The following is an 8948-nucleotide window of genomic DNA, read 5'->3' as shown; positions in this document are numbered from 1 at the left end:
CTTCTCCTAGGCTGGAGATTTGCTAAATTACCCTTTTCTGAGCTGGAACTGTACACTTTTGCAAAGATCTCTGTCAAAAAGGGCGTTTAAAAAGTGGCCACAAAAATATGAAAAAAAAAAAAACACCACCCTCCTTCCTTTCATATGAGTAAGTGAAAATTGACATTTTGTTTTAATTCTGTGCAGCTGATCCTGCCAGGGGATATCTCCAGGCCAATTTGAAATGTGTAATAAATTACAAATAAAATAGTGATTAGAAAGCCCAGTATTAAAAAATCAAAATAGCTTAATTTCATGAATTTCACACTGCAGATATTGCTACAGGGCTAAAAAAAAAAGACATAAACCCACAAAATCAATGTTTATTAATAGTTTATTTGTACTCTGAGCTCCATTCATTCTTTGCATTTTACTACCCAAAGAGAGAGCTATGCTATCACGTCAATCCAGAGAATACAGAGGAGAGCAGGAGCCCTTCTCAAGGACAAATTAAACCTGGACTCTGTCTGGATGGGAAATAGAAATGCTAAGAGGCAAGGTCAGAACAAACCTTTCTCCCTGACTTCAGCTCTTCCACCTGGGCCATAAGCAGTAGTCCTTGCTCCGTGCCATCACTGATGCTGCTTGGGACCCTCTGCATTGCAGACCCTGTGCTGCTCACAAAGGAGGTAGTTATAAGGGTTCCCTGATGTTGTCTCTCTTCAACAAAGAGCCTAAAAGACAGCAAAAAAAAAAGCTGAGCACAGCGTGAGAAACTCGAATAGTTCGATGTGCCTGGAGCTGGGCCATGCTGGGGTCTGTGGGCACATGGGCAGCTGTGGCTGTGAGCTCCATGTGGAGCTCAACCCGTGTTGGCGGATGGAGGAGGTGGCGTGTAAAATTACATTAGATTAGATGTTTAACTGAGGGAGGAGTGAGGCCCTGGCACTGCTGCCTGGAGCTGTGAGTGCCCCATCCCTGGGGATGTCCGAGTCCAAGGAAACTTGGTCCTTTTCAACCCAGGCCATTCTATGATTTGCTCTGATTGAAGGCCAGCCGCAAGATCATTTAGGAGCTGATCCTTTGAGTTTGGTGCAGCGTATAACCAGGCAATCTCACATCAGGGCAGCCTGAGATGTGGGGGGCAGCCAGCCCAGAGCAGAGGTAGGGGTGGGGGGGCTTTGGAGTCCCTTCCAACCCAACGAATCCATGGTTCTGTGGTCTTTAATGTCCATTCCAACCCGACCATTCCATGGTTCTATGGTTTTTAATGTCCCTTCCAACCCAACCATTCTATGGTTCTGTTATAGTGCCAAGTGCTGATGGGTAGAGCAGGCAGCACGTGATGCTGAGTGCCAGTGGATGGAGGTGGTAGCAATCATGTTGAGTGCTGATGCAGCGAGGGGCTGTGCCAGGTGCTGTGGGTCTGTGCTCAGAGCTAAATTTGTATTTACTCCCTTTCCCAGGGAATGCCACCACCCAACATCCTCAGCAATGTCTTACTTCTGTTTCATGGCACAGGCTGTCTCAGCTCCAATGCCTGCTCCTTTGGTTCTGCCACACCTCTGCCTTCCTCACACTCCTGCACATGTCCCAGGGTGAGCTTTTAAAAAACACCTAAAGGCCATTTTATTTTGATTCAAGCAGCGACACTCAAAAAAGTCAGTGTGCAAATCTTGCCCCTAAGCACTTTAAGCAGGAAGAACAGTGATTTTTCAGAACAAAACACAAGGAAACTCCACGCTCTGCCTAAGCCCCTGGAAGTCCATGGGATTCCTTTTATTGACTCCGCTGAGCGCTGGATAAGGCAGCAGAAGCGAACGCTGCTCGGATAGAGGGACCCCGACTTCTTGGTGTAGGATTGTTTTCAATTTCCTGACCCTTTGATCTCGTATGGATTCCCTTAACATTTACCTTGATATAAAGAATATTTCCAGCTGCTTGCACCGCTGGGGTGTTAATCCTGGAATATGCACACCTGGAGCTGGGTGGGGGTGGGCACAGTGATGCCACCCGGCCCTGTGCCCACAGCTGCATTCAGCTTTCCTGGATTTGCCACCCATCAACGTGTTTTCTATTCAAGCCTGTTCCATGGTTGGTTAACTGAGAAATACACCATTAGAAAGCGATGCTCTTTTTGCCCCCAGCCTTTAGCTGAGCTTTGCTGGGGGGGGGTTGAAACTTGGTCCTTTTCAACCCAGGCCATTCTATGATTTGCTCTGATTGAAGGCCAGCCACAAGATCATTTAGGAGCTGATCCTTTGAGTTTGGTGCAGCGTATAACCAGGCAGTGTCACTTCCACACCTGTGGGTTTGGGCTGCACGCAGCACTCACCAGTGGCTCAGTAAAAGAAGCACTCCGTTTAGATCATCTGCCTGAGAAGGATGATAAACCGTAACCAGGCTTTATTGTCTTTTTGGATGAATTCTAATGAAATGAATTAATCTCCACAGAAAACGAGAAGTTTTTATAGCTGTAAATGTACATGAGAAATGAACGACAAATTTGCTGCGACCTTTTTAGGGCCGGTCCTTTCTTGCACCGAGGGTTTTGTGTACAGTCCTGTTATCGTTCACTTGTTCTTTATACTTCTTTTTTTCTTTTGGCAGCAACGTGCTCTGTTTGAAAGACCTTATTACATGTGATATTGCCAGCAGCCCGTGTTCAGAACGCTTCCTACCGGAGCCGTGGCCACTAATGGTGCTCTTGGGTGCATGGCCAGCAGCCAGTGAGGGTGTGCTGTGGGCAAAGAGGCCAAAGAAGGGCATGGGGCAGGGGCAGAGCTCTGGATGTCTGCAGTGCTGTGTGCACTCCAGCCCTCCCAGGCTGTTTGCTGGAGCCCCCAGTCCTGTGCTTCCGTGACAAACACTTTTATAATGCTTCATTATAGCAGGCGGCCGAGGGACAAGTGAGATGCGTGAGTACAAGAAAATGAAATCAGTGTTTAATTACTAAATATTCTACGTCTAAAAAAAAAAAAAAAAAAAGACTTAAATAATTCAGTTTGATTTGGTCTAATTAGCCTGATTTCCTAGTATTTAGCCCTAATTATGTGATACATAAGCCCTAATTATGTGGTACGTATACAGTGTGCTCTCTAAAGTTAAAGATCAGAACGGATACTGACTTAAATGATAAAATATGTTAAATTATTAATTATAATTAATCTTACAAAATAGGCATAATTAGTTTAAGTACTTTAGATATTCTACTTAATACCATTATGCATTATATGCAAGGTTGAAACATTTTACAAATACTGCCTCAAATGACAAATGCCAGCAGGTCCATGGGTGCCCATCTGCAGCCCCCATAGGGTTGGAAGGGACAGGCCCAGAGGAGTTCAGAAAACCCTTCCTGTTGTTGGGGCTGTGTGCGTGGTGGGAGAATTGGAGAAGCTATATATGAATGTCTATAAACGTGTTGTTACTGGAATGACTTGTTGCTGAGTTCACTTCACCCTTCTGGACACACTGGAACAGGTTGCCCAAGGAGGCTGTGGATGCCCCATCCCTGCAGGCAGTCAAGGCCAGGCTGGATGTGGCTCTGGGCAGCCTGGGCTGCTGGTTGGTGACCTGCACACAGCAGGGGGTTGGGACTGGATGAGCACTGTGGTCCTTTGCAACCCAGGCCATTCTGTGGTCGTGCGATTCTGTGAGTTGCTGCCTAGCACACAGGCAGCAGGAGAGCTTGAAAAGCTGTGGGCTTTGCAGGTTGCAAGATGCACCTTTACAGCATTTGTCTCTTTGCTTGATAAACAGTAGAGTTGCCCCAGGTATAATACTGTTAGATAAAGCAAAGCGCCCTCCAAGGCAGAGGTATTTATAGTTCTGCTATTAAAACGTGCCTTACAGCTCATTTCTCTAACGTAATGTTGGCAAAATTAGGCTGAAATTACTGCGAAAACTGCTTCTCACCAGATTCTTTTTTATAGTTCTGTCCTTTGATTAGGTCGGGAGTTGGCGGGGTCAGCTTTCCTCGGTCGCCGCGGTGAGTATGCAGCAATATGCAATAGAGATATAAGAGCCGACTCCAAAGGCTCTTGGAAAAGTGTTTTCTATTTCAAGATTTGTGGGAACAGAGTGGAGGAGGACGTTCCAGGATATTTTCACAGACCAGCTCACCAAGTGCTGGAACCCATGGCAGCGACTGGCAGCACCTCCCTGCATCCTGGCACACCGCCCAGCTATTAATGGGCGTAATGAAAAATAGGAGTGAGTTCACCTTGAAAACAGTCACATTATCAATATTACAAAGGCTCTCTCTATTTGATTTTTAAATTGCTTGCTGTAAAAAGTAGACCAAAATGTGCTTGAAAGCATTATTTGTAGATTTTCTTGCTGTGTTTTGATGGAAGCTATAGAATACACTGTAATCTATTGCTACTTACGTTCTTTTCTGGTAAGTGTAACCAATCATTCTTTTATTTTTTTTTAATTTGTATGAGCATTCCTGCATGTATTCCAATGCAATATGAAATCATGTATGTTGTAATGAGGTGTATGTGCATTGCAAGCCGTGTGTGCATGCATCTAAGTAGTCATCTACAGCATCATGTCATCTTCTTGGGGAATGCATGAACACAAGCCAGGCTTGTGAGTCTGAAAATGCACTGTAGAATATAGGGGATTTAATCTGCCATACATTTCTGTTTCCTATATAATGACAAAAAAATTAAATTATAGGGAGGAAGGCTTGAAGTATTGACACCTTTCATACTTTGTCATGAAACCATGACAATAGGAAACAAAGTATAGAAAGATTGTACACGTGTACATTGGGAATCCCTTTACATAATTCATACTATTTATACCAACACAATATTTGAGGTGTTGGCAATGCCAGGAGCATGAAAGAAGCTAAAGTGTGAGAGAAGTAACCCGGGGTGTAATTTATAATTAATACAATCAGATATAGTGGGGCAATGAGCACCAGAACAGCACTAGGAGAGAACTGTAGACATTGCTGGTTCGACAGGGAGTGCCTGGGGATGGGCTGGTGGGCTTCATTTGGGACCGTGGGGCAGCATCATGCCGTCAGGATACTGCAAAAAGGGGAGAAGTGCTCTTCATTCTCGTTCCAATTTCCTAACTGTTGGGATGTGGAAATCACAGCATACTAGAGAGTGGTTTTGCAGAACTGGTGAGCTTTTCAAATATTGTAAATGTGAGAATTCATGTTAGATATGCAGCTGATTTTTGCATGTTGAATAGATTAAATACACTCGTGCACTTCTTGATGCAAGTAACCCGCAATAGGATGAGAGGCAATGGCCTCAAGTTGTGCCAAAGGAGCTTCAGGTTGGATATTAGGAAATAATTATTTTCTGAAAGAGTGGTTGGGCAGTGGCACAGCTGTTCAGGGGATGGGGGTCAGCAACCCTGGGGGTGTCCCAGAGCTGTGGGGATGTGGCGCTGAGGGATGCGGGCAGTGGGCATGGGAGGGTGGGTGGGGTTGGACAGGGGGATCCCAGAGGTCTTTTTCCAACCTTAATGGTTCTGTGGTTCTATGTTCACTTGTCCAGAATGAAGTGGAACAAGGAAGCTGCTGTGAGGGGAAGAGCCAACTGCTGCAAAACAGAGTGAGGTGGTAAGATCTTTGGATTGGGATGCTTTGGGCCAGAAGAGATGGTTTTGTTCCATGCAGTTTGTCTCCCCTTGTGTGGATCTCCCATGTGCAATGTCCCAGAAGGCTCCAGGAAATTCCCACCAGGAGCTTCCCTGTTCCCTCCTGCCTGGTGCTGAGCAGGTACCAGATCCAGTGTCCCCGGGTGCTGCCTGCTCACAGCCAGGCTAACTGCTAGCCCCTCTCCTTCCATTTCACCGGCGTCCTCCTGTTTCTGCTCCACGCCGTATTGGCTGTCTTCTCACCCTGTAGCAACATACGCATTTGAATAATGGAAAGGACACCTTAAATTACGTTGTCTGCAGATATTACTGGGACTCCCAGGATTTGCCATGCTGGATCAGAGCGCTGGTCCATCTCATGGGGCTCCTGCCCTGCAGCACCTGTGTGTGGTGCGTGGCAGGGCTCAGCCCTCCCAGTGCTCACAGGGAGCACCCCAGGCCCTGCTCAGGGCACCTGTACACTCTTTCTGAGCTGCTACCTTGACATAAAATAGCTTTTCTCTCTGTATTAAACTCCCCGTAAGATTTTCTCCCATTTTCACAATTCTGTTTCCCCTCCTCCCCCATATTTACATTATTTTAATAGTTTGTTTTAACCACGCTTGATTTTTCAGGTCGTCCTTTTACAGCATGAACTGTGTTATCAGGAAGATGTGAAATAAATGTGACAAAGCGATACAGTCCTTTAAATCTGCCTTAATTTTACTGGGAACACTGGTGAGTGAGCCTGCAATGGCTGAGATGTCTGAATGTCTCTGCACACATGGGCGCACAGAAGGGCTGATTGTGATGTTACATGTAACACTTTAGATCTTTTCTGAATTTTCTCATTGCCATTTCGGTCTCTTTTCATCACCCTTTGCATTGCTAAGCCTATCTCTGCTCTGTCAGACCCATGTCCCCTTGCACTTCAGCCCCTCCTGCGGATGCTGGTCCAACACCAACACAAGGCCCTGCTCATTGCTAGCTGGGATTGCTCTTCCCATCCATTCATTCTCTGCCTGTGCTACGTAACACTGGCAGAGGATGCAGTGCTGAGCCAACTGTGGGAAATAAAGAAGTGCAGAACTGTACTTTTTTCCTTGAAAATAGAGGATTTGCTCTGGTGAGGGCTGATGAGTGCTCAGGGGGCTTCCTTGCTGCACTTCAGGTGGGCAGGGGCTCCTGGTATTTCTTTGTCTTCCCTGGAAGCAGATGGTCCAGTGCAGAGGGAATCAGCACAGCACAGAGCAAGGGACTCTGGTTAAGACCATGTGCAAACACACTGTAAGCTGTGCTTTCCTGGGGCATTAATCCATGAAGATATTAAAGAAGCTACCAACAGCACCTCCCTACCAAGAGACCTGCTGGCAGGCCATGGTCACTGGTGCAGAGTTTTCTACCCTGTCGTTTCCCGTCAGACCTATTGCCTCCTCTGCTCATATGGGTCCTCATGTCTGCTGGGGATATGTTGAGGTCAGGAGCATTGTGGAATTTTCCTCTAGAAAAAATACGTTGGAGCATTTTGTAACATAGAATGGTGTGACCAGTAGAGAGCTGCAGAGGTACAAGTACACACAGGTGTCAATGGAGACACTGCCCATAAGGGAATCATACAACCCCAGATTCAAAAGAATGGTTCCTCTCCTATCTGCCTGCTTACCTTTGTATTTACATACATTTGTTCTTTTTGTCTATCTGCAGCAAATGCAAGGCAATACCAGGCACTGTGTGAAGCTTTGCATGTGGTTGACCTGCTCTGCTCTAGGGGCTGTGTATGGTTAGAGTGTGCCTTGAGATCTACAGGAGGAACAGCACAAGCAGGTGTTTGTACTGCTTGCTTATCACAGGCATCTTCAGGTACCCTGGGCTGTAATTGTAAGGGATTATTAAGTAGGAACTGTATGAAAATGGGGACTGTGTACCAAAGCTCATGGCTCTTGGTCAGTACCCAAATTAGAAACCTGGAGACTTCAGGTGGGGCCAGCTGTGGGTTGTCTGTGAGCAGTGTTTGATCTCGTGGTGTACTCCTCAATGGCAGAGACTTCTGTTTAACATTTTTGTTCCTTCCAGTCTCTCTTGTTCATTTAAAGGAAATCCTCTTTCTCCTTGACAGCTGCACATGATTACCCAAACCCAGCTAAATCTTGAGTGAGACCAGTTCCTCCACAAACCAGATGTGAAACCAAGCATCTGACCTGATGTCACATTTGAAAATAGCAGGGCTGGAAGGAGGAGGCATGGCAATGAGAAGTTTGGGTCTGTTTTAGAGGTCAGAAGCAAGCCCACTAACCTGCACTTGGCAGGTGTGTTGTGCATCACCCTGCCTCCAGTGAGCAGGATGGGCTTGCTTCCATCCACACTGCCTTCCTTCCATCCACACTGCCTTCCATCCACGCTGCCTTCCATCCACACTGCCTTCCTTCCATCCACACTGCCTTCCTTCCATCCACACTGCCTTCCATCCACACTGCCTTCCTTCCATCCACACTGCCTTCCATCCACACTGCCTTCCTTCCATCCACACTGCCTTCCATCCACACTGCCTTCCTTCCATCCACACTGCCTTCCTTCCATCCACACTGCCTTCCTTCCATCCTCACTGCCTCTCAGCAGCCATGGGTAGGAGTGTGTGCTCAGCTCTTTGTTCTCGCCCAGCAGGAGGCAGGTTCCTGCTTCCCGTGTGCCTGGGTGCTCTTTAATCTATTGTTTGTCTTATAAAATGGCTGAATATAACAAAGATCTTTTGGTTTATTGAAACTGCCTAGGAAAAAAAATTATTTAAACTAATACACAGAGGAATTCCTAAATCTTGGTTTCGTTGGTTTTTTGTTGTTGTTGTTTTATTTTATTTTATTTTATAATTCTACATTACAGTACAGGAAAAAAAAAAAATCTGTCCTTCTGTCTGGCTAATGTTAGTTTGATGATTATACTAATATTAACTGCTTTACTTGAGTAAGCAAAGAAAAGGTAAAATACCAGTCAGACCAGCTGCTAATTCACAGAGTGTTGTACGACGGTTATTAAAAATACCCAAAAGATGTACCTTTGTGGTTCAGTCTTTTGAATTAGAAGCAGAATATTAATTTAGGCCTGAAGCATGATTAAACATTGTAAGGCCCCCTAAGAATTTTCACCAAATTTTCTTGGATTTCTCTTTATTGGGTCTTCCTCGACTGTGTTTAGCTCTGTAATTGCTTTGCTCCTTTGTTGATAGGCTAAAGCACAATGTGATTTTCTCCATGTCATAATATTTAAGAGGATGGTTCAATGTTCCGCATGTATGATGTGCAGCTGGGGCACACGGAGCCATGATGGGGGTGTGGGCTCTCCGTAGCTTTTCTTTTTCCCTTTCCCTT

General features: G+C 45.7%; 1 long non-coding RNA gene across 1 annotated transcript; it reads left to right on the top strand.

Moving 5' to 3' along the window:
• Positions 1 to 3551: 3551 nt before the first annotated feature.
• On the top strand, positions 3552 to 8381 carry LOC109368614. Its single transcript, XR_004160372.1, has 3 exons — positions 3552 to 3970; positions 5505 to 5569; positions 6222 to 8381. It is a non-coding gene; the product is annotated as an uncharacterized LOC109368614 (long non-coding RNA).
• Positions 8382 to 8948: the final 567 nt, after the last annotated feature.

The sequence above is a fragment of the Meleagris gallopavo genome, chromosome 7, assembly GCF_000146605.3.
Source record: "Meleagris gallopavo isolate NT-WF06-2002-E0010 breed Aviagen turkey brand Nicholas breeding stock chromosome 7, Turkey_5.1, whole genome shotgun sequence".
NCBI classification, from domain to species: domain Eukaryota; kingdom Metazoa; phylum Chordata; class Aves; order Galliformes; family Phasianidae; genus Meleagris; species Meleagris gallopavo.
Note: the sequence above shows the minus strand (reverse complement) of the source record. Positions and strands in the feature narration are given on the sequence as shown.